The 23,647-nt window shown below is 44.8% G+C and overlaps 1 long non-coding RNA gene across 1 annotated transcript in view; it reads right to left on the reverse strand.

The window, feature by feature from the left end:
* Window positions 1-2,387, reverse strand: part of LOC123383465 — a 30,087-nt gene extending 27,700 nt beyond the window's left edge. Inside the window, exon 1 of the long non-coding RNA XR_006593219.1 lies at window positions 1,980-2,387. This is a non-coding gene — a long non-coding RNA (uncharacterized LOC123383465). The remainder of the gene's footprint in view (window positions 1-1,979) is intronic.
* Window positions 2,388-23,647: the final 21,260 nt, after the last annotated feature.

Raw genomic sequence — 23,647 nt, forward strand, 5'->3', positions numbered from 1 at the left:
CCTTTCATTTTGTGTAAATTTTACTTTAAGAACTGTAAACAAACATTTAACGCTGGCTCATGATAGACATTCGGTGTTCCCCGCAGAAGTGAATGGATGCCTGCCATTTCTTTTGAAAGGCATTAAAGAAAAGAAGATGAACTGATCAGTAGATAGGTAGGTGTTAGAACAGATACTGTAAACTGTTAATTTTCAAATCTACATAATGTGCATTTTCGTACTGTCTCATTCTTTCAATTACGTGTGCTTCAAAGACTTAATTGTCAAATGTCGGTAAAAATCAGACAGGAGTATATGTTTAGGTTTAACAATGAAAAGGAATTGTATCTAAGATATATCATTCTTTTAATGTTTATCTGAGAGAGAGAGAGAGGGAGGGAGGGAGGGAGGGAGCTCACTTGAGCAGGGGAGGGGCAGAGAGAGAAGGAGGACAGAGGATCCAAAGCAGGCTCTGCACTGACAATAGCAAGCCCAATGCGGGGCTTGAACGCAGGAACCAGAAGATCATGACCTGAGCCAAAGTCTACTCCACCCAGGTGCCCCTCTAAGATGTATCATCAAGTGAAAAAAGTCAAGGTGCAGATGCTTCCATTTGTGTAATATAAATATAAATGTTTATATATATATAACATATATAATTATTATTTATATATATTATTTATATATATATTTATAAATATATATTTATATATAATATATATTTATATATATATTTATATATATATTTTATATATATTTATAATATATTATTATGTATTTATATAAATATATAATTATATATATAATATAATATAATATATATATTATGTGTGTGTGTTTGTGTGTGTGGATAGTTTCTTGTATTCTATGCATAAAATATTTTGGAAGGATGGACAAGAGGCCATTAATGGTGGTTGCACTGGGTCTGCCTCAGGTACATCTCACGGTATACCATTCTGTGCTGTGCGGAATTTATTATGATCGTGTACTCTTTTCTCAAAAAGGGCCTATGTAAAAACCTAAAAACAAGGACAATGATAAAATATTAATCCAGGCATCTTCTCATCTGCATTTCATGAGTCACCAATGGGCCAACCAAGCTCACGGGGAAAGACTAGAACTGGGGAACCCGACAAGGCCTTGCTACTCATCTGGGAAGCCAAGTAATCAATTCTTGGAAGGCCAGTGTGCACATGGTCGTACACCAGCGTGGACTCTAGGCAAGTTATTTAAATTTTCTGAGCCTTTGTGGCTCCTCCGTAAAATAGAGAAAATGCTAGGAGGCTGCAGCTTTTAATTAAATGGCATCTGCAAATACATGGATGAAGCAAGGTCTACTCCAAGGTCTTAGGCCCCGCGATGATAAACCCCAAAACGGAGTGGTAAGAACAGGGGAGTGAACATCCTTGGAGCTGCCGGATTTCAGTACAACAAGGTACATTTCTTCAAAAGAGCCGCCAGAGGTGCCCAGATGCTCAGGAAACCACCGATCACGTGCCCGAATAAATGTATTAACTCGAGGGATTTCTGCACTCTACACACGCTGATAATGGGGCTTCAGTTCATCCTTCAGGAACCGCTGATATCCGAATGCCTGGGAATCTGTGCTCAGGTGATCCCAAGTCATAGGCCAAACTCCCTGCCCTTTAATACATTTGTTAAGGCCAGGCCGTGCTCTTTTGATGTGCTGAAAATCAATTTCCAACATGCGTGTTGGGGAGGAGGTTTCCCCCACCCAACACCAACAAACAAGTTTGGGACACCGGTAGGGTGTCCCGAACTTCACCTCAGTCGAGACACTGTACCTGGAGCTAGCATCAGATCCCCGAGTCTGCCTCAAAAGACTGCCCCCACCCCGACTTCAGACACCAATGGCTAAGCCCAGGCTGTTCCCTGTACTTCAGACCCACTGGCTCTAAATCAGAGGTTCCTGACAGCCCTTCCTTGGGTTCAATTAATTTGCTAGAGGCTCCCAGAACTCAGAGAAACATATTACTTACTAGATCACCGGCTAATTATAGAAGGATGTAACTCAGGAACTCCCAGAAAGAAGAGATCCATAGGGCGAGGTCTGGAGAAAGGGCGCACAGCTCCCCTGCCCTCTCCAGGCCGCCCGTCTCCCGGAATCTCCACGTGTTCGCCGAGCAAAAAACTCTCCCAGCCCCGGCCTCTCTTTGGGGGTTTTTATGGAGGCCTCGTTACATACGTGTGATCGATTAAATCATTGACCATTCGTGATTGAACTCAATCTCCAGCCCCTCTCTCCCTCCGGGGCCGGGGGTGGGGGGCAGGGTGGGACTTAGAGTGTCAACCCTCTAATCACTTGATGGGCTCCAGAAGCAACCAGCCCCCACACTGAGGAGCTTTCCCGAAGCAGCCTGATTAACATAACAAAAGACACCTTGAAGCCCTCATCACTTAGGCAATTCCAAAGTTTTGGGGAACTGTGAGCTCGAAACCGCGGGCAAAGACCAAATATATATGAGGAATATATTTTGGTCATTCAGATCCATTTCTTATAAATCCTAATACTGCAAATGTGTAAAGCATCATAGAAAGAATTCCATTAAACTTAAGGGTGCATCTTCAATCCTTCTAGAAAAATCGTTTTTCCTAACAACTACTTTTCAAAGGTTTTGGTGTGTGTGGGGGGGTTAGTTTCTTTCTTTATTTTGAGAGCGGAAAGGGAGCACCAGCAGGGGAGGGTGGGGAGGGGAGGGGAGAGAGAGAATCCCAAGCAGGCTCCGCACTGTCAGTGCAGAGCCCACCCCCCCCCCGCGGGGCTCAAACTCAGACCTTGAAACCCTGAAACCATGACCTGAGCTCAAGGCTGAAGCTTAACCGACTGAGCCACCCCGGCGCCCCTCAGCGAGTTTTATTGAGAACCTACCTATCACCTGTCAGACGCTATCCTGGGCCCAGTGAGGGAAGCGCCAGGAAAGATCTGGGTCTCGCTTTGGGGGCGTCTGCCTTCTCCCTGGGGAAGAGACACTACGCCAGTCAACAGACACACAGCAAGATCACTGGTTAGATAGTGGTAACCACCGCGAGGAAGATGCAAGAAGCCGATGTGACGGTGACTGAAAGCGGGGGACGGGGTATCTTGCCCCGGGAAAGCCTTTAGGAGGGGGTGCCCTAGGAGCTGACAGCTGAATGAGGAGGAAAAGCTGCGTGGATTGGGGGCAGGACACTTCCCAGGGAAGAAATGACAAGGAGCCAGCGCCAGCGAGGTGGGGGGCTGGTCCTTAAATATTCATGTATGTTAAAATCTCCCAGAGTACTGACTTCGATGACAATTTCTGGGCTCCAACGCCACTCTTCTGGTTCAGTAAGTCTGAGTTGAGCCCCCGGATCTTCGTTTTAGCAAAGCCTCACGCTCACCCCAAGGCATTTCTGACTCTGGTGGTCTATGAATCCTATTTTCGGAAACACGGATCCGGGGCCTGCTTCTTGGTGTGTGGGATGGATTTGCATACCGAGACCCAAAACGGGTTGGGGAATCCAGAGCTCAGGGGGGCCTAGAGAAAGGATCCCTAGAATCTTGTCATTCCGGAGGCAGGGGTTGACAAGGGGACAGACAGGCCAGGTGGAATCACGCAGGTTTGCGCATCAGGGCTGGAGGGAGGGTGGTGTAGGCCACGGGTCTAGTCGGACGCTGTTCCGGCCGCCGCGTCCCCTCTGCCTATCTGTACGCTTCCTGCTGGGTCGGGGTGGCCTTGAGCACCTAGGTGTTGACTGGAAGGCAAGGGCTTATATGCTCCGTCTCTAAGGGAAAAAAGGGTTGGGGTGGCACATTTTATTTCGCGATCTGCTGTTTCTCACCAGTGGAAACACCTAACTACGGTTGACTGGGAAAAACCCGAGTCGAGGAGAGGCAATCCACTTTTTATTTCCAACCCAGAGGACGATAAGGAGCTTCGCCACATTCTAATTACTGATTTCTGCCTGAAGGAACATCTCGGCTTTTCCAATTAACAATAATTTAATATGGTATTGCTTATTCTTTGTTCTCTTTCTTTGAGCCCATCCAATTACCGCACACCGCTTTTGTTTTCTTCGCCCTAACCACTGGTTTGTTATTGTGTTTTTTTTTTTTTCCTTATGAGATTCTTCTTCGGTCCTGTCCTCATTGTAAAGTATTTCCAGTTGTATTTAAAACCATGGTTAATGCTGCGTATTTTGGAACGCGTTGAAAGAGCGGATAAAGTATCATCTCTCGGCGACCTGGGGAATAACGCGAGTTACAAAATGTTGTTTTGAGGGTTTTTCTTAACAAACCATTTTTGTCTCGGTAAACTATTCTCACTTCAAGGTATACGCGATTTAAACAAAATTTCATCTTCTTGGCAAATCAGCGGCTTCAAAAGCAACCCCCTCTATTGGCTCAATAATCAGTCCAGGAGCCGTTTTGTAGTTTCTAGCCTTTCACATGGTGTGGGGCTCCAACTGGCTGAGAAGCACAGTGGTTTCACCACATTTCTTAAATATTTTAGAAAGAAACCAACCACTGGTGCAACATGCCTCAGTATGATGCCACTGCACCTATTTTTTTTTTAACGTTTATTCTTTTTTTTTTTTCTCAACGTTTTTATTTATTTTTGGGACAGAGAGAGACAGAGCATGAACGGGGGAGGGGCAGAGAGAGAAGGAGACACAGAATCAGAAACAGGCTCCAGGCTCTGAGCCATCAGCCCAGAGCCTGATGCGGGGCTCGAACTCACGGACCGCGAGATCGTGACCTGGCTGAAGTCGGACGCTCAACCGACTGCACCACCCAGGCGCCCCTGTTTATTCATTTTTTGAAAGAGAGAGAGAGAGAGAGAGAGAGAGAGAGAGAGAGAGAGAGAATGAGTGGGGGAGGGGCAGAGAGAGAGAGAGAAGGGGACAGAGGATCCAAAGCAGGCTCTGTGCAGACAGCAGAAAGCCCGACGCGGGGCTCCAGCTCACAAACCGTGAGATCCTCCCGTGATGTGAAGTCAGATGCTCAACCAACTGAGCCGTCCCAGGCGCCCCACTGTACCCGTTTTTATGGAGCAGTAACTATCTGCTAGGCGTCGTAATTAGTTCCTTCCAAACAGTTCTTGCAATCTATATGTCCTAATTTACTGTGTTGCAATGTTTTATAGTTCCCAGATGTAACTGTAGACTTCTTGAAGGCAGAAAACGTGTATCGTGCCTTTGCTTGCCCCCGTAATATCAGGTGAAACGTTAAAGTCCGAGTGGGTCTCCAAAGGTAAAGTCATGGTTATGTTTCAGTTCGATTGCTCCTTCAATGCATCGGCTACCGGCATTTGTGCTGTATGGCTCTCTCCGAGTATAAAACCCAGTAAAATTAATCTTTTTAACCCAATTGGTCACCTACGCTGAGATCGTGCTTCATGCCGTCTCTGGGCTCTTAGGCAGGCTCACTGATCAGCTTTATTTCATTGATTTCATTTATGGAATTTCTGGTCTAATAGAAGAAATGTAACCTCTGAACCATTTATTACTGGGAGACTGCACTTTTAATCAGGTTGTGTGCTTTAAAAAAGGTTATGCAGATTGGAATATCCCAATTACTTACCAGCCCACCCTTCCCAAGGGATGGGGCCCTTCACGCCGATGCAATACATCACTGCCTCGTACAAAGAAATTGTCAGCAACGTGTCTGTGAACACTCTCTTTCCATTCAAATTTGCTAAAAAGCTCTTCAGTTGATCTGTACTTCTGCAAGGGAAAGCGCTCCACTGCCGATCTAACTTTGGCTGTGAAAAGGCGAAGGAACAGGCAGACGGTCGCAGAAGAAATTTTGAACTTGCCACCGAAGGACTGGTTTTAGGCCTGACCCCATCACTTAGTAGTCAGGTGGCCTCGGGCAAACCATCGTATCTCTCCAAGGCTTTGACCTGTGTCTTGTACAATGGCAGGGGTGGGGGGTGGGGGTGGGTAGCGCTCCCGTCCTCTTACCTCTGGCTCTGTGACTATATACAAGCCTTTTCAGCAAGAGAGAGCCATACACATTTAAGGGATGAGAGCTATACCGTACCCAGATTCCGCTCCCTTGACCTTTTCTTTTCGGAGTGGCCATGTTTTCCCGGGGGCAATTCTAGTTTCCAAATGAGTGAAATGTAAAGCCCTACTGGCTAAAACTTGTCTCTCGCATGGAAACATGCTCTCTCTGGAAGGGTGCCTCTGTCCTCTCTCTCTGGCTTAGCTTCTTTCCACCTACTGCTTCTTCCATGCGGTGTTTGCCCATTCTTTCAGGCCCACGTAAAGTCGAGCTCCTCAATGCTGTGTCCACACCACCCTGATTTCTCCTTACACTGATGTCCCAGAGAGTTTACGATGGTCTAAGCCATTTGATCAGTGCTAGCTCCTCTAATGAGACTTCCCTGACCGCCCTGACCAGGTCTAGATCATTGGGCCCCTACTCTGTGCTCTCAAAGGCCCCTGGGCATAGCTCTCTTCCAGCACCTGTCACACTTCATGTTTTAAAGGGCACCCTAACACATATATGGCATAACACTGAATAAAAACATTTGCTCGCAGAGGTAGCTACTATTCTGAGTTGATGTCCATTATTCCGTGCAATTCTGTATCAATTAGCTGCACACAGATGTACAGCTATACGGCCTTTGCCATGATTGGGTACGTTTTTAAAACATTATATGGAATTATGCTGAAAATATCCTTCTGTGATGTGCACTGATGCTCAACGTTTGTGAGATGGCCCCCATGTTGTCTCCTTGAGTATACGACATATTCAGGCTTGAATCTACAGTAGATTCTTCTCATTGACGCATTTTTTTCAAGCCATGTTTTGAGATAATTATGCCATGAACCTTCTTGTACTTTTGCTGCACTAGCAGAGCACATAGAGGTACAATCGCTGGGGCATAAAGTATGATTGAGCTAAGCTTTAATAAATATTGCCAAACTGCTCTCCAAAGCAGTCGTAGGGATTTACACTCCCATCATAATTGTGTGGGATTTGCCCTTGGTCTACATACTCTCCAACACTTGGGATGGTTGGATTTAAAATCGGGTGGGTCTTGGGGCGCCTGGGCGGCTCAGTTGGTTGAGCGCCCACCTTCGGCTCGGGTCCCGATCTCACGGTTTGTGAGTTTGGGCCCCGCGTCGGGCTCTGGGCTGACTGCTCAGAGCCTGGAGCCTGTTTCGGATTCTGCGTCTCCCTCTGCCCCTCCCATGCTCGTGCCGGGTCTCTCTCTCAAAAATAGAGAAACAGTAAAAATTTTTCAAAAGTCTGGTGGGTCTTGTGCCGCTTCTATTTGGTTTCACGTGGGGAGCATCAGAAGGAAATTGAATGGAGGGCAGAATTGTCGTTCCTTCAGTCCCTTCTCTGTGAGGCCGTCACAGCACGAGCTAGAATCATGCCTTCACTGTTATTGGAATTACCTTTTGCTTCCTGATTTGTGGGCATGCTGTACATATTCTGGTCTTTTCGGGGGGGGGGACGTGCATGGCAAATATTTTCTCCCAGCGTGTGGTGTGTCTTTTCACTTAAAAACCTATTTTTTTTGTATTAAAAGGTTTAAAAATGACAGTGCTTCTAGTTATCAGGTTGTTGCTTTCACAGTCTGGGTTTCCTTTGTCTTCTTAGCTATCTCCCTAAAGTCATAAGGATATTTTCCTGGATTTTCTTCTAGAAGCTTCACAAGTGTTGCTTTTCATATTAGACCTTCAAGCCACCTGAAAGTGAGTTTTGTATGTCGTGTGGAGTAGAAATCCACATGCACTTAATTTTCACACGGGTAGCCAATTTTTCCAGAACAACTGTGTGAACTGTTCTCCTCTTCCTACAGTGAAACCCTTCATGTTTCTGCTTCAGCCCACGCCTCTCTTTACCGCTCCGGGTTTAGCATATATGCTGACAAAGCGGGCCCTCACACTTCACTTTATTATCTGGTTTTGTATCTCCCTGTAATAATTTCCTATTGCTGCAGTAACAGATTGCCACAAACTTCAAGGCCGAGAACGACACAGACGTGTCCTCTGAACTGTAAGTTCTAGAAGCCAGAGGTCGCCAGTCAGTCTCGCTGAGCTGAAACCAAGGTGTCCGCGGGGCCAAGCTCAGCCACACACTGGCTGATGGCACTGAGCAGGTCCTTAATTTCTAGGGCCTTCCATTTCCCCACGCATAAACTGGGACAACACGTTTCTTGCCAATTTCCTGGTGCTGTCGTGAGAACGAAACAGGAGAGCAGGAACAAAAACACGTTTCGGGCAAAGGAAATCTGTCCTTCTTGGAACAGTAAGGACAAATAAGTAACATTTTTGAAAGGAACCGGAGCCTCTGCCGCTTTACAAAGTGGTTGAGAAAATAATTATCTAAAATATAAAGGCATTCCGCCAAACCCCAGTTTCCTGTGGCTCCCGGGGCCTCCTAGCAAAGTTCATTAACTGGCTGTTGCCATATTTTACTTGCGATACCTCCCGTCACCCCCATCACTCTGATTTTTTACGTGCAGAAGTGGCTGCCTTTGTATTTCATGTCTCGTTTCCAATAGCGAGAGTCATATAGCGCGGTGACATGAATAATAGCCCATCCGCCACAGCATATACTACACCTCATAGTATGATTCATCCGTGTGGCTTTGGTAGTACCGGGTGCCTTGATTTGAAGTTCTGGAAGTCCCGGGCTTCCCTTTATATTAACTGGGAACATGTCCTGTCAGTCCTCTTTTTTTTTTTTTAAGTTTATTTATTTTGAGAGAGAGAGAACGCAATCAGGGGAGGGGCAGAGAGAAAGGGAGAGCGAGAGCGAAAGCGAGAGAATCCCAAGCAGGCTCCGAGCTGTCAGTGTGGAGCCTGACGCGGGGCTCGAACCCACGAACCCGGGAGATCGCGACCTGAGCAGAAACCGAGAGCTGGACGCTTAACAGACTGAGCCCCCCAGGCACCCCTGTCCTGTCAGTATTCTAAAGCCCGGTGGCTTAGGACCGAAGCGGTGCTATATTTTGAGGGAGGGCCAAGGACCGCCTGACATTGAGTTTAGTACAGAACTCTGGTTTGTAGCCGCATTCAATCCCTGTCTGAGTTTTCATGCCCTTGTTTACATAAGAAATAACCCTTGCGGTACAATTTACATAATTCCTGGTTCCACAGAGTATTCCGTTTCTTTTCTTCATTTTCGTCTTGAGAGAGCAAGGCTGAGTTAGAAGAGCTACCACCAAAAGACTGTTAATTGAATGACCAGTCTGTACAGTAATCAATGGTCATGCTGAGGCCAATCCCATTTATGGCTCGTCGCCTTAGTTGTAGCTTTAAAACAAAACAAAACAAAAATCCCCCAGCACTTTCCGGGAGATTCTTTCTTCAAGTCTGGGAGATAGTCTCTTCGTTCCAGGACATCAACCATTTTCATACTCCTATGCCCCTAAAGTCGTGTATCTACAGAAGAGTCAATTCTCTATTTTTAGCCAGAAATTTCTCGAGCCCTTGCCGCGCGTCGACGGCTGCCGAAGTGACTGCACTGTTTGGCTGAGTTAGAAGGCAAACGACGAGCTTCAAAGCTTGTGAAGTGAAAACCTAAAACGAAAACGTCCAGGCCAACGAGGCCGAGGTACCCGGAAAGTTTTCCCAAATGCCGTGTCCCGAAAGCAGTCACTGGGAAAGCCAGCAGCAAGGGGCAGCGAGAGCCACGGTGCACACGGCCTCAGGAAGGGACGGGGAGTTGAGAGTGACTGGCCGGATCTCCCGTTTCGGCCCACAGCCACTAGCCCCCGCACGAGGCGACCCTGGCTGCCTCTAGTCTCTCTGGCCTGCAGAGTTGGTAAATCTGAAGTGTCTCCTGCGTCCACTCCTCTCTGGGTACAGTAAGAGGGAGACAGAACTGTGTGGCCTGGGCTCCAGACTCCAGACTCCAATTTCGGACCGTCTAGTTAGGGAGTGAAGATACCGACGCGCGACAATCCGACACTGAAAGTTTGTGCCACGTGCCAGATGAGAGGTAGAGCTTACACAGGTTAGGGGAGCTCATGATTCCCCATCGGTCGGGGCCCAATTTCTACCTTCCTCCCCTGACTTCACAAGCTAGGGCAAGTTCTTTCAGTGTCGGCTCTCCCCAAACCTCCGCTTTCCTTGCTACTCCTTTTCTGGAGTCTGCAACTCTCCGTGATAATCTGCTTTGTGGTTGGTCACCTCCGCTGTATAAGCTGTCATCAGTGGGAAAGACCGACGACCGTTTTTCTGCTCACCACTGTTATCTCCAGCACCTAGGAGAGTGCTTACCATCCCTCTCGTGTTTTCCATTTAGTATACTTTCTAATATCTTTAAATTAACTTTATGTATGTATGTGTGTATTTTTCGAGAGAGAGAGAGAGGGCACGAGTGAGCAAGGGGCAGAGAGAGAGAGAGAATCCCAGGAGGGGCAGGGGAGGGGGGCAGAGACGGGGGGAGAGAGAGAGAGAGAGAGAGAGGGACAGGACTCACCTAATACAGGCCTCTAACTCACAAATGGTGAGAACATGACCTGAGCCCAAGTCAGATGCTTAACGACCGAGCCACCCAGGCGCCCTCTTTTCAATTAACTTTAGATATGATTTACGTACAAATACACTGAATACATTGAAATGTACAAGTTCTGATAGACACATACGGCCACGGAACCACCACCACGACCAAGATACGGACCATTTCCATCACCCCAAAAAGTCCCCTTGAGCCCCTTGGCAATCCATCCCTCTCTCTGACCCTGGCCTCAGGCAACCGCTCATGTTTTTGTCCGCGTGTCCTGGAATTTCTACAAATTTTCATTTTCTAGAATTTTTGGAGTTTCGTATACATGGAATTGCACGGTACCTAGCTGCTCTCATTCGGCATGATTTTGAAAACCCTTCATGTAACTGTGTTGCCACAGTAATTTGTGTGCCTCCTCCGACAGCATTTTCTGACGAGGAATGCATTTCTGTTTTATCATCATATTTTCCCGTGTATTATTTCAATCATGTTTTCGTGCCGAATAAGCAAATGTGCTCCAAGTGGTGTGTGAAATTTTGTAGTTTGTTAAGAAGCAGGAGTCCTCGGCAGAGGCCTCAAAACTGTCGTCATTGTTAAATGAACTCAGGGAAAGTACTGGACTGAGTCTCATGTGATTTTATACACTTGGACCTCTGGAGTCAACTTTCTTCTTTTTTTTTTTCCTTTTGGCGAACTCTGTAGGATCTATTAGGTACTGCTTTTACCCTGTAATCTGGCTGACTGAGCGCTTGTACCAGGAGAAGGAAATGTGTCACATCTGTCATTTGCTTGTCATTAATTTGCACTTAGGTTATTTGTGTTAGCCTGGAAGCTGAGTTTCTTGGAAGGAGTCTTTTTTTTTTCTTTTAAGTTACTCGTCGGTTTTGTACAAGTTGCTTTATTTCAAGCGGGGTGTTTGAACATCCACAGGTCAAATTAGCTGGGCCCACACAAACTGTAATTAATTGTGATCAGGGGAAAGTCCAAGGGCACCTCCGGAAACCCCCGTGTGTGGCAGACCTCCAGCTCTTTCCCTAAAACCCCTCGCCTCCCTTACGCAATAGATGGTCGCATAAATGCCGAGTGAGGGTGCCCGCATGCATCCACATATACAACACAAATAGAGCTCTTTTTCTTACTATTCGAGCTAGAACATACGGATCGGACATCCCTCATTTTGAAGACCGCTGCTAAGAGGTGGAGAGCTCCCGACACCCGCCGAGCAGGAGATGGCAAAGGGTATGAGAATTAGATGCACATAGTGATACCGCAAAGCCTGCGTTGCAAGGACGAGGAGCGACTGCAGGCAGGGCGAGGACGTGGAGGTTGTGTTTGTTTTTATCTCCGTTTAATTTTTAGTTAGTGTATCTAGGGAATATGCGCCCAAAGGAAACTACTGAAAGGAATGAAATGGACAAAGTCCCCCTCCTGTCCTCAACTTCCGGCCCAGCGCCTTAGCTCAGAACTGCGCTTCTGTATAGTTTCTGTGTGTCTCCGGCGCCTACACGTTCGCCTCTGCTTGTGCATCTGCATCAATGTGGCGAGCTGTTCCCGCCGAAGTTTGCTTTTCCACGTAACAACATACCTTAGACATCTTTCTATGTTTATAAATGTAGAACCACCTGACTCCTCTCCGGGGCTGAGTGTCCTATTACCTGGATACGCCATAATTTTTTAACCAGTCACCTTTTTTTCCATTTCGATTCTTCCAGAAATGCCCTAATAGCGGGGCGCCTGGGTGGCTCCGTCGGCCTAAGCGTCCAACTCTTGGTCTCGGCTCAGGTCATAATCCCACGGTTCATGAGTTCAAGCCCCACGTCCGGTTCTGCGCTGCCAGTGTGGAGCCTGCTTGGGATTCTCTCTCACTCCCTGTCTCTCTGCCCCTGCCCTGCTCGCTCTCTCGTTCTCTCAAAATAAACATTTATACAAAAAATTTTTTTAAAGAAATACTGTAGTGGCCACATGTATCCACACGGCTTGCACAGGATCATTTTTAGAAGCAAAATTTGCCAGGTAAGAGCATGTATCAGTTTCGATTGTTGCATGACAAACCGCCCTATAAAACAAAAGTCATCTATTCATGATCTTGTGGGTTGGCAATCTGGGCAGGGCTCAGCTCTGTTCTACATTCCGCCAGTTGGACCCACTTACGCATTTTCCCTCAGCTAATGGGTTGGCTGGCGAGCTGGTTGGTCCTAGATGTCTTCCCCACCCCATCACGGCTCTGGCTGTAAGGACTGCTCCAGCTGAAAAGGCTGAGCCTCTCCGTGTCACCACGTGATCTCTCTCTCCCTCCCTCTCTCTCTCTCTCTCTCTCTCTCTGCCCCTCCCCCTGCTCACACTCTCTCTCTCTCAAAATAAATAAGTAAACTTAAGAAAAAAAAATAGAGCCAAGCCTACACCAGCTTTTTTGGAAGTTGTGTTTCGTACTTTATTCCTATCTACTTTCAGTAAATGAAAACCCTATGTGTGTGTGTGTGTGTGTGTGTGTGTGTGTGTGTGTGTTTTCAAGTATGTTCCTTTTAGTACTATGCCAGGACATACTTGAAAACTCCTGTCCTTTCAAGCCAGGAGGTGTTTTTTTTTTTTTTGTCACTTTCTATGTGACAATCCTTTATTAAAAACAAAATGAAATGAGCTTAATAAAGTCTCATTCATATTCCTAGAAAGTGGCATCACCACTACCTAGCCATCCAATTTCCAAATGGTAATTTAGGCATCACATGCTTTACAAGGGAAAGAACAAAACACGAGATGCTCTGCAAAAGTGTTCTATCTTGCTTTCTGTCCTGAGACAATAGGTGTGTTGGTGACTTTGTAATTTTTTTTTAAGTACAGAAGAAGCCCACTTCTCAGTGTCCCAAACGGAAAAGGGAAACAGGTAATTAGACAACGACTATCATCTTGGTTATAGGAGTTAAGTGTGCTCTCCCCTAAGATGCAATAATGTCCAAGGAGCCTGGTTCTCCTGAGAAGGCAGACAGGAAGGGGTGGGGTTTACACCTTCCAGACTTTTAATTATTTTTTTAACATTTATTTATTTTTGAGAGAGAGACAGCATGAGCGGGGGAGGAGCAGAGAGAGAGGGAGACACAGAATCGGAAGCAGGCTCCAGGCTCTGAGCCATCAGCACAGAGCCCGACGCGGGGCTCGAACTCACGAACCTCAAGATCGTGACCTGAGCCGAAGTCAGACACTTAACCGACTGAGCCGCCCAGGTGCCCCCCAGACTTATTTTGAAAGAGAAAAACCTATTACCAGGGTTGGGTTTGAAGACCATTACATGTAAAAACGAATTGTTCTTTACTATTATCTTTATTGTCTTTTGTGGGGAAACTTTCAACTTTCCTTTTGACTCCAAAATCTTCCACTTGCTGCCTTATGAAAATAACCAATTAATTAATTCAGGGGCTGAAAAGAAGTGTCCCTTGATCTTTGACTAAGAATTCCCCTGAAATAAGCTGGCTTTTTCTCCACATAAATATGAAACGTTTATGTTTGTTTACATCAATCCAGGGTCATCTTCCAGATTCAGATGAAGAGTCTGGCTTGGAGAGATCTCGAAGGCCCCCGATTTTGTCATAACCGTGCATTTACTGTCCCTACCAGATTCTTGTGATAGGCAGACTTTATGTATATGTTATGAATGTCCTCCTCCAAGTCATTAAACAATTGTTGAACAAGACAAGCCCAAGTTTTCAGCTCTGCAGTATGACACTAGAAAGTTCCCTCCAGGATTGCAGTTGAGCCATCATCAGCACCTTTTGGCTACAGTAAATTGACCAGGGCTGAATCCACCAAGCTTTACTGGGCATCCAGCCCAGGCTTCCACAGCTCATCCAAAAGGACATCATGAAAAAACACTAATATCTGCTTGCCCGATGCCTGCTTCCCCCTTCCTCTCTGAATTCCTACGTTTAACCTCAGCAGGCTTAAAGTTCTTCCACGGACTGGTGTTTACTTAACCTTCATAAGGAAAAACGTTTCTAATGCAGAGACATGTTTAAATGTCCGTAAAGTTCCTTCATTAAAAACTGCCAAATTCATCTATACGCCCAATAAATTGAAATAGCCCGATGCACACTATTCTTAGCTCAATCTGCCAGAGCACATTTGCATAATATCGCAATGTACTGATTTCAGCTGTTTGTAATATCAGGACCAGACGGAGCAAGGCCAGGAAACAGAGTGGAACCAGCGACGAATTGCTACGGTACCGCTTTTCATTAATGAGAAGCTTAAAGAATGGCCTCTAAAAAATAACACTTGTCAGAGCCTTAAATGGGTACTGTCTAAGGAGTATTGATTGATCTCTACTAGCCAGGAAATTAGAAAGAGCAGAGTCAGAGTGGAACCATTCATCTTTGTCAATACAAGGAATCTCCGTTTCTATTGGAAACCATCTCTCTCCTGGTTCATAGGATGTAGTCTTCAAGAACTGGATATTCCGCAGCAGTTTTCATGTGCTGTCTTGGAAAGCCCTCCGGTCGCGATAATTACGTATGCTGCTACTTGTCACCTGAAACCGCTTTCAATCACATTCACCTACCAACGTCAAGTGCCACGGAAGTCAAACGCCGGCACCCAGGAGTTGCTTCATATTATAACGTTTAAAACGGGGGGTAGTTGTCGTAATGTCAACGAAAACTCAAAATCACATTCTGTTATGGGGTCTCGATGGCGATCTTTTCCCTAGAGCGTAAGTGCCGTGGAAGCAGGATGTCACTTTGCTCGATGCCACGTCGCCAGCACCTAGAAGAGTGCCTGACACATAGCAGACACTCAATGATATTCGTGGGCTGAATAAATGGATTAATGGATAACCGCTTCAACACATATCTACCGAGTTTCTACTGTGAGCCAGGCACCAGGTAGCATGCTCTCGGGAATAGTCGTTCTTTTATTCAACACATACTGAGTGCCTACTATGTCTCAGGCACCGAGCTAGGTTCTACGGGTCTGACTATGGAGAATTTAGGGTGGCCTCGTAGAGCCTGTAGCTCAAAGACAAGTAGCCTGAAGTAGAAGATGGATTCTCTGCTCTTGGGAGCCATTTTATTTTGAGAGAGAGAGTGTGTGTGTCTGTGCACGCATGAGCAGGGGAGGGGCAGAGGGAGAGGGAGAGAGAGCATCCCAAGCACTGTCAGCACGGAGCCTGACATGGGGCTCGAACCCACGCGCTGTGAGATCACGCCCCGAGCCGAAATCAAGAATCGGAGGCTGAACCGACTGAGCCACCCCGGCGCCCCGGGAGACAGCTATTTTTAAAATCGAGTTGAGAAGGCAAGGCATACATGCAAGGAAGTTAAATAATGAGACTTTCTAACATACAGAATTCAAAGGTGGTCAATCCCTTTTTCGCTTGTAGTTCTAAGGCTTACAGACTCTGCCTGCAATTAAGTTCATGTCCGGTGTTGTTCTCTGAGGGCTCAAAGGCTCTTACCTCAAACATTTAATCCCATCCTTTCCTTTCTCCTTCGCTCTATCTTGTTTTCATTGATCATTTTGGTTTTCCTGTGTCCTGTGAACCCCCAATCAAACAGGAAACAAAATAAAGTGTGATGCGTCTTGTTTACTTTAAGATATCCCAACCTTTCTGCCTACACCACCAAAAGCAATCAAACTTCAAAGTCTGTTGGCTGTATCGTCTCAGCACTTTTAATTTAGATGTAGTTACATTTGCATAACAGTTTAGCTGTGAATTTGGCACGAAATTTCTGAAGAGTTATTTTGGTTCTACAGAGAGCGTGCCCAATGTCTAATAAGCAGATCTCCTGTGCAGTATTGCATTTTTATCTTTACAAAAAAAGTACCCTGGAGTCTCATACCTTGGCAAAAGCTTTTTTGCTAACAAATAATACGATTAGTGGCATTGCTTTTCCTGAGAGCGATAATGTGGCAAAGCCTGTTGAATTTTTGAAACCATAGTAACGATACAAGAGAAACTCAATGAAAATATTTCAAAATTTTGTATGGTTTACTTTTCTGATTATCAAAGAAATGTATATTCATAATTACACATTTGCAAGGTGCCGCAAAATATAGAGAGGGTAAAAATCACTCATAATCCTACCACCTGAAGCTAGGCACTTTAATATATTGCAGTAAGTTCTACTTATTTTTTGCTGTGTGTGTGTGTGTGTGTGTGTGTGTGTGTGACAAATTCGGGAGTATATGCCTCAGACCGGGGATGGAAAATTGGTGGTCTCTCACACGTTCTTCTGGTTATTAGAGACAATGATGGACTGGTGGGGATTCTTAGACCAGGATCCTATGATGGATTACTAATGTCTGCCTTCTTTCTTCCATCGTTTCATCCTTTGTTTCTTTTTCATAACTTTTTATTGTAAACAATTCAACCATGAAATAAACAAAATGATGCAACGAAACCCCGTGTACTCACCACCTAGCTTCAACTACCAACATTCTACAGCTGTCCCCCCACTTGCCAAGTTACTTATTACCCTCATACACTTGTTTTGTAAGCAAAAATGGCCTATGTTAACGTGCGCGCATTTCAGCCGCACGATTTTAAAAGATGGATACATCCGTGTACCGCACACCTATATCCAGAAAGTTTCCTTCCTCGTCAGTCCTGCCCCTCCTCTACCTTGGAGGCAACCAGAATTCTGACTCTTCTAGAACTTCGTATGCCCATACATATACAGTATATACTCTCTCGCGTCTCGAATTAGTGGGTTCAGAGGAGCAGTTGCTAATGGTAGCAGTGGGGGGGGTCATGGCGGGAGTGCCCAGCTGAGGTAGTGGGGGAATGAAGGTGTCCATATTGGGTCTCAGGAAGTAAGGCCTTTCGAGGCCAGAAAGTGGACGGCAGGGTGGGGTGGGGTGGGGTGGGGGGGCCTCCTAGGCTTGTTGAATTCCTAGAACGAAGATGACAGCAACGGAGGTGAGGGGGGAGGGTTGTATAGCAACGGGCTTGAACTTAATGGCACAGAGGTTTTACACGAAGATTGAGGAGGAGTGATGAAGGAAACAGAAAACAGATATACAAAGAAATCATGGGTATGTTAATTTTATTTATTACTTATTTATGCCCTGTCTCATTCCAAACAAGGACTGGAAGCAGGGATTCTTCGATAGCACTGTGATTTTTCCAGGGGAATATATCCTTCTGTCCTCTCTTGTGGACACATAAATAAGAATATTACATACAGGCTACTCTCTGGCCTAAGACATGTAAGCCAAGCAGTTCTCAATGGTTATTAAATATTAACGAATGGATTCGTTAATGTATTCCGTTGTAAATACAATTATCAATCTCATTCTCCGATGAAACACCAATGAGTCTACTTATATGTTTGAGAGAACACTACAGCTGGGACACCTAGGTGGCTCAGTGGGTTAAGGGTCAGACTCTTGGTTTCAGCTCGGGTCATGATCTCACAGTTCATGAGATCAACCCCGCATCAGGCTCTACACTGAGTGGGGGGCCTGCTTGGGATTCTCTCTCCCTCTCTCTCTGCCCTTCCCCCCCCCCTCTCTCTCTCTCAGTAAGTAAATGAACATTAGGAAAAACCCCCCACCAGACTTGAAAGTGGCTGAATGAGGGTTTTAAAAGGTGAAGGTAGGGGTGTCTGGGTTGCTCAGTCGGTTGAGTGTCCAACTTCAGCTCAGATCCTGACCTCACAGCTGCACGGACAACGCAGAGCCTGCTTGGGGTTCTCTCCCTCCCTCTCTCTCTCTGCCCTCCCCCACTCGTGCTTTCTCTGTCAAAAATAAATAAACATTAAAAAAATGAGACAAAATAAAACGTGAAGGTATATTCTTCGTAAATTGCGTTTCAAGTGAGAAAAGAAATTTTAACTCTTGGGGCGCCTGGGTGGTGCAGGTGAAACATCGAACCTCCTCTCAGTCCTGATCTCCCGGTTCGTGAGTTCAAGTCCGGCTATGGGGGCGCACGAGCCCTGATTCGAGTGAGCATGGGCCCCGCATCAGGGGAGCTCAAACCCCACTTTGAGTGAGCGAGCCCCGCTTCGGGTTCCACACTCTCTCTCCCTCTCTCTCTCTCTCTCTGCCCTTCGTGGGATTCTCTCTCTCTCCCTCTCTCTGCCCCTCCCTCGCTCGCCCTTTCTCTTTCTCGAAATAAATAAGCTGAAAAAAAATGAAATGTTTGGGGAAAAAAACTATTTTTTTGGATTTACAGCTGTTGCTTATAGCACAAAACGTAGTCTCCTGGGTAATTCACTGGACAACACAACAGAATAACTCATTAAATGTATCAAGAAGCCGTAATAGGTGGGTGAACCATGTCGGGGTTAGCGTTCCCCGTGGCCAGGTCCTCAGACTTTCGAGTTCCCGCAGCGGCCGGTAATAGTTTCAACTCTTGTAAAGAGATAGGCTTTTGAGACTCCGTCAGACACTCTTTGACCTCTCAAGTTTGAAGGCTGAGCATTTAGGAACCTATGTTGCCAAGCCCTCTGGGGAGTCACACAGATGTGGGAGAATCACGCAGAACGATACGACCGTGCCTTTAACACTACCATGCTTCAGGGGCGCCCGGGTGGCTCAGTCGGTTAAGTGTCCAGCTTCGGCTCAGGTCACGACCTCGCGGTTCCCAAGTTCAAGCCCCACGTCGGGCTCTGCGCCGACAGCTCGGAGCCCGGAGCCCGCTTCGGATGCTGTGTCTCCCTCCCTCTCTGCCCTTCCCCTGCTTGCACTCAGTCTCGCTCAAAACTACGTAAAAACATTAAAAAAAAAACTACCAGGCTTCAGCTGTCCTTGTGGTTTTTATACCAACCACGGGGACCATGGAAAACAGCATCTGACCTATCGTTTGCCTATTTGTTTTCTTAATGATCTCCTCTGAGAAATTTTTAATTTTTATGAAATATACTCCTTCAATATTTAATCTTACGTGAAATGGGGGATTACATGGAATATATTTTTTTACCTTACATTGCAAGGATAATTCCGTTCAATCATATGTATTTTCTATTTTAGGTATTACTTCATACAAATTGCTAGTATTTGATGCAATATTTTTCGATTTGTATCTCTCTTGTTGGAATGCCTTTGCCAAGTTTTGAAATCAGGGTTATTCCATTTTCTGAAAGAGCTTGTATAAAATTGTTACTTCTTTTTCAAATGTCTGAAGAATCTACCAGTGAAATCATCTGAGCCTGGGATTTTGTTTGTGTAGATGTTTCTAATAATAATTTCAATTAATTTCACAAATATTAGGCTATTCACATTTTCTATGTCATCTTTTGTAAGATGTTTTGTATTTCAACATTTTATCTTGTCTAACGTATTAACATAATATTTCCCTTTGAATATCCATAGAATCTATTGTGATATCTGTTCCTTCATTCTTAACACTGGTTACTTGGTTTTTCTTTTTTTCTTAGTTTTGCCATGCTTTTATCAATTTTATTAGCCTCTTCAAAACCCAGCATTTGACTTAGTACACGTTCTGTTGTTTTGTTTTGTTTCATTGATGTCTTATTTTTATAATTTCCTTTTGCTTTACTTATTTTTGATTTCAATTTGGTATTGTTTTCCTAGGATCATAAGATAGAAACTTAGCAATTCTTTTTACCCATTCTTCTTCTGTAATCGAAGCATTTTAGTTATAATTTTTTTTCCAAACATGCTTCGGCTGCCAATCTCGAAGTTTGCTATGTTGTACTTTCATTTTCTTTCCGTTTGAAATATTGTGTGTCTCACCTTTTGATTTCTTACTTGTCCCGTGAGTTATTTAGAAATGTTTTTTATTTCCAAATAATCAGGACTTTTCTAGGCTTCTTGTTGTAATTGATACCTAATATAGTTTCATTTTAATCATAAACATGCTCTCTAAGATTTCAAACTTTGGAAATGTATTGAAAGTTGATTTATGTTCCTGTATATGGCCTATCTTGGTATACATTCCATGTGCATGTAAAGAGAATATATATTTTGCAGTTGTTTGGTGTTTAATTCTAGAAATGCCAATTAGGTAAAGGTGGTTGACAGTGTTCTCCAGATCTTCCTCATACTTGCTTCATTTCTATCTAGTTCGATCAGTTATTGAGAAAAGATGTTTAAAAATCTCTGATGATGCTTGTGGGTTTATCTTTTTCTCTCTTTAATATAGTCAGATTTGTTTCATTTCCTTTTTGGCTGTGTGTTACACGCATACAGAGTTAGCATTTTTATGTCCTCTTGATGTATTGTTTATTTTTTTTTAAGTTTAACCTTTATTTTTGAGAGACAGAGCACACGCAGGGGAGGGGCAGAGAGAGAGAGGGAAACACAAAAGCAGAAGCAGGCTGCAGGCTCCGAGACATCAGCACAGAGCCCGACGCGGGGCTCAAACTCATGGACCATGAGATCAGGACCTGAGCCGAAGTTGGACACCCAACTGACTGAGCCACCCAGGTGCCCTTGTTTATTTATTTTAAGAAATGCCCTTCTTTCTCTCTAGTGAAACTATTTGTCTTGAATTGTATTTTGTATAGTCAGTCACCCCAGATTGTCGGACAGTATTACTTCTACATTATTTTCCATCTTTAGCTTTTGACTTACTTGTGAATGTTCATTTAAAAGTTCATTGTTTGTAGGGGCGCCTGGGTGGCTCAGTCAACCAAGCATCCAACTCTTGATTTCGGCTCAGGTCCTGATCTCATGGTTTGTGAATCTGAGCCCAGACAGTGCTCATGCTCTGCGCACGTTCTCGCCCTTTCTCAAAATAAATAAACATTAAAGAAAACTAAAGTTCATCTTTTGTAGACAGCATCTACAAAAGGTAGGTACAACTTGTTTTGTTCGTTTAATCTAGTTTTTTACATTTTCCCTCAGCTTTATTAAGATACTATTGGCCTACAACATATATAAGTTTAAGGTTTAAAATATTAAAAAATAAAATAGGAGTTGATACATGTATGTATTACAAAATGATTGTCACAATAAGGTAACACTTCCACCCCCTCACGTAATTACCATTTTTTGTGTGTGTGGTGAGAACATTTAAGATCTACTCTCTTAACAATTTTCAAGTATATAATATTGATCATTATACTCACCATGCTGTGTATTAGATCCTCAGAACTTATCCATATTTTAGCTGGGAGTTTATACCCTTTGGCCAACATCTTCTCATTTCCCCAATATCCCAGCCTCTAGCAACTACCATTCTACTATTTCTATGACTTCAGCTTTTTTTAGACTCCATCTATAAATAAGAACACACAGTATTTGTCTTTTTTAAAAAGACTTTTAAAGTAATCTCTACACCCAACATGGGGCTTGAACTCAACGACCCCAAGATCAAGAGTCACATGCTCTACCAACTGATCCAGCCAGGTGCCCCAGTATTTGTCTAACTTATTTCACTTAGCATAATGCCCTCAAGGTAGGTCTGTCCATGTTGTTGCAAAGGGCAGGATATCCTGCTTTTTCTTGGCTAAATAACATTTCATTACCATTTATATAGATTGTGTGTAAATTCTATATATGGTGTACATATACTGTATATATATATGTATATGTAGTGGATAGATAGGTAGATAGATGATAGTGTGTACACAGATGATAGATAATGGGGATATATATATCACATTCTCTTTATCCATTCACCCATTGATGGACACAGGTTGTTTCCATGTGAATAATGCTGCAATGTACGTTGGGGGGTGTTTTCATCTCCTTTGGCTATATACCCAGAAGTGGGATTGCTGGATCTTATGGTAGTTCTATTTTCAATTAAAAAAAAATTTATGTTTATTTATTTTTGAGACAGAGAGAGACAGCATGAACGGGGGAGGGTCAGAGAGAGGGAGACACAGAATCTGAAGCAGGCTCCAGGCTCCCAGCTGTCAGCACAGAGCCCGACACGGGGCTCGAACTCACGGACCGTGAGATCATGACCTGAGCCGAAGTCGGATGCTTAACCGACTGAGCCACCCAGGCGCCCTCTGTTTTTAATTTTTTAAGGAACCTCTGTACTGTTTTCCATAATGACCACACCAATTTACATTCTAACCTACAGTGCATAATGGTTCCTTTTTCTCCAGAGCGTTGCCAACAGTTGAATTTGTCTTTTCTGATGATCACCATTCGAACAGGCATGAGGTGATAGCTCCATTGTGGTTCTGATTTGCATTTCCCAGATAATTAGTAACGGTGAGCAACCATGTACCTGTTGGCCACCTGGATCTCTTCTTCAGAAAAATGTCTATTCAACTCCTTTGCCCACTTTTCTTTAATGTTTTATTTTTATTTTTGAGAGAGAGCATGAGCAGGGGAGGGGCAGAGAGCAAGGAGGACAGAGGATCTGAAGCGGGCTCCGTGCTGAGAGCAGCGAGCCCCGTGCAGGGCTCAAACTCACGAACTGTGAGATCACCACCTGAACCGAAGTCAGGTGCTCAACCGACTGAGCCACCCAGGTGTCCTCTTTGCCCATTTTTAAATCTGATTGTTTTCTTACTATTGAGTTGTAGGAGTTCCTTACATATTTTGGACATTAACCCCTTATCAGGGAGATAGTTTGCAAACATTTTCTCCCATTCCCTAGGTTGCCTCATTTTGCTGATTGTTTCTTTTGTTGTACAGAAGCTTCTTAGTTTGCTCTAGTCCCACTTGTTTATTGTTGCATTTGTTGCCTGCTCTTGTGGTGTCATATCCAAAACAGCTTTGCTAAGACCAATGTTTGGGAGACTCTGAGCCTTCTTAGAGTCTTCTTCTCTCAAGAACGAATGTACCTCCTCTACCATGGTGCTATCGTGACAACTCTACCCTATGCACGGTGTGTGATGTCTTTCCACTCTGGCTGGTAGGAACACAAAATATTCTCAGCCCGATGGGACCTCTGGTAATTGTTCAGCCTGGTGCTCGACAGTGATTCTATTTCCTGCGTCTGGCAGTTTCCTCTCATGAGTAATACGCCAAAGACTCAAGGGAACACCTCCGCAGATCTCTGGAGCTTTCTGCCTGCGGTTTTCTCCTCTCTGGCGCTCTGCTCCGTGATTACCAGCTGCACTGGCCTCCCTCAATTTCTTCAGTTCAGGCCCCCCTCCCTCCGCAGGGTAGCTTTTGGAAACGCCTCCTGGCAATATGTTGAGGGGATTGGAGGGATCATCTCATTTACTTCTCTTCTCTTTGTGATAACAGTCCTGGGCTGCCTTGCTGTCCAGTCTGAAAGCAACCGAGTCACGTATTTTACCAAGGTTTCTAGTTGCTTAAAGTCAGGAGAGTAAATCTGATCCTTAT

Source organism: Felis catus, chromosome X (genome assembly GCF_018350175.1).
Source record: "Felis catus isolate Fca126 chromosome X, F.catus_Fca126_mat1.0, whole genome shotgun sequence".
NCBI classification, from domain to species: Eukaryota; Metazoa; Chordata; class Mammalia; order Carnivora; family Felidae; genus Felis; species Felis catus.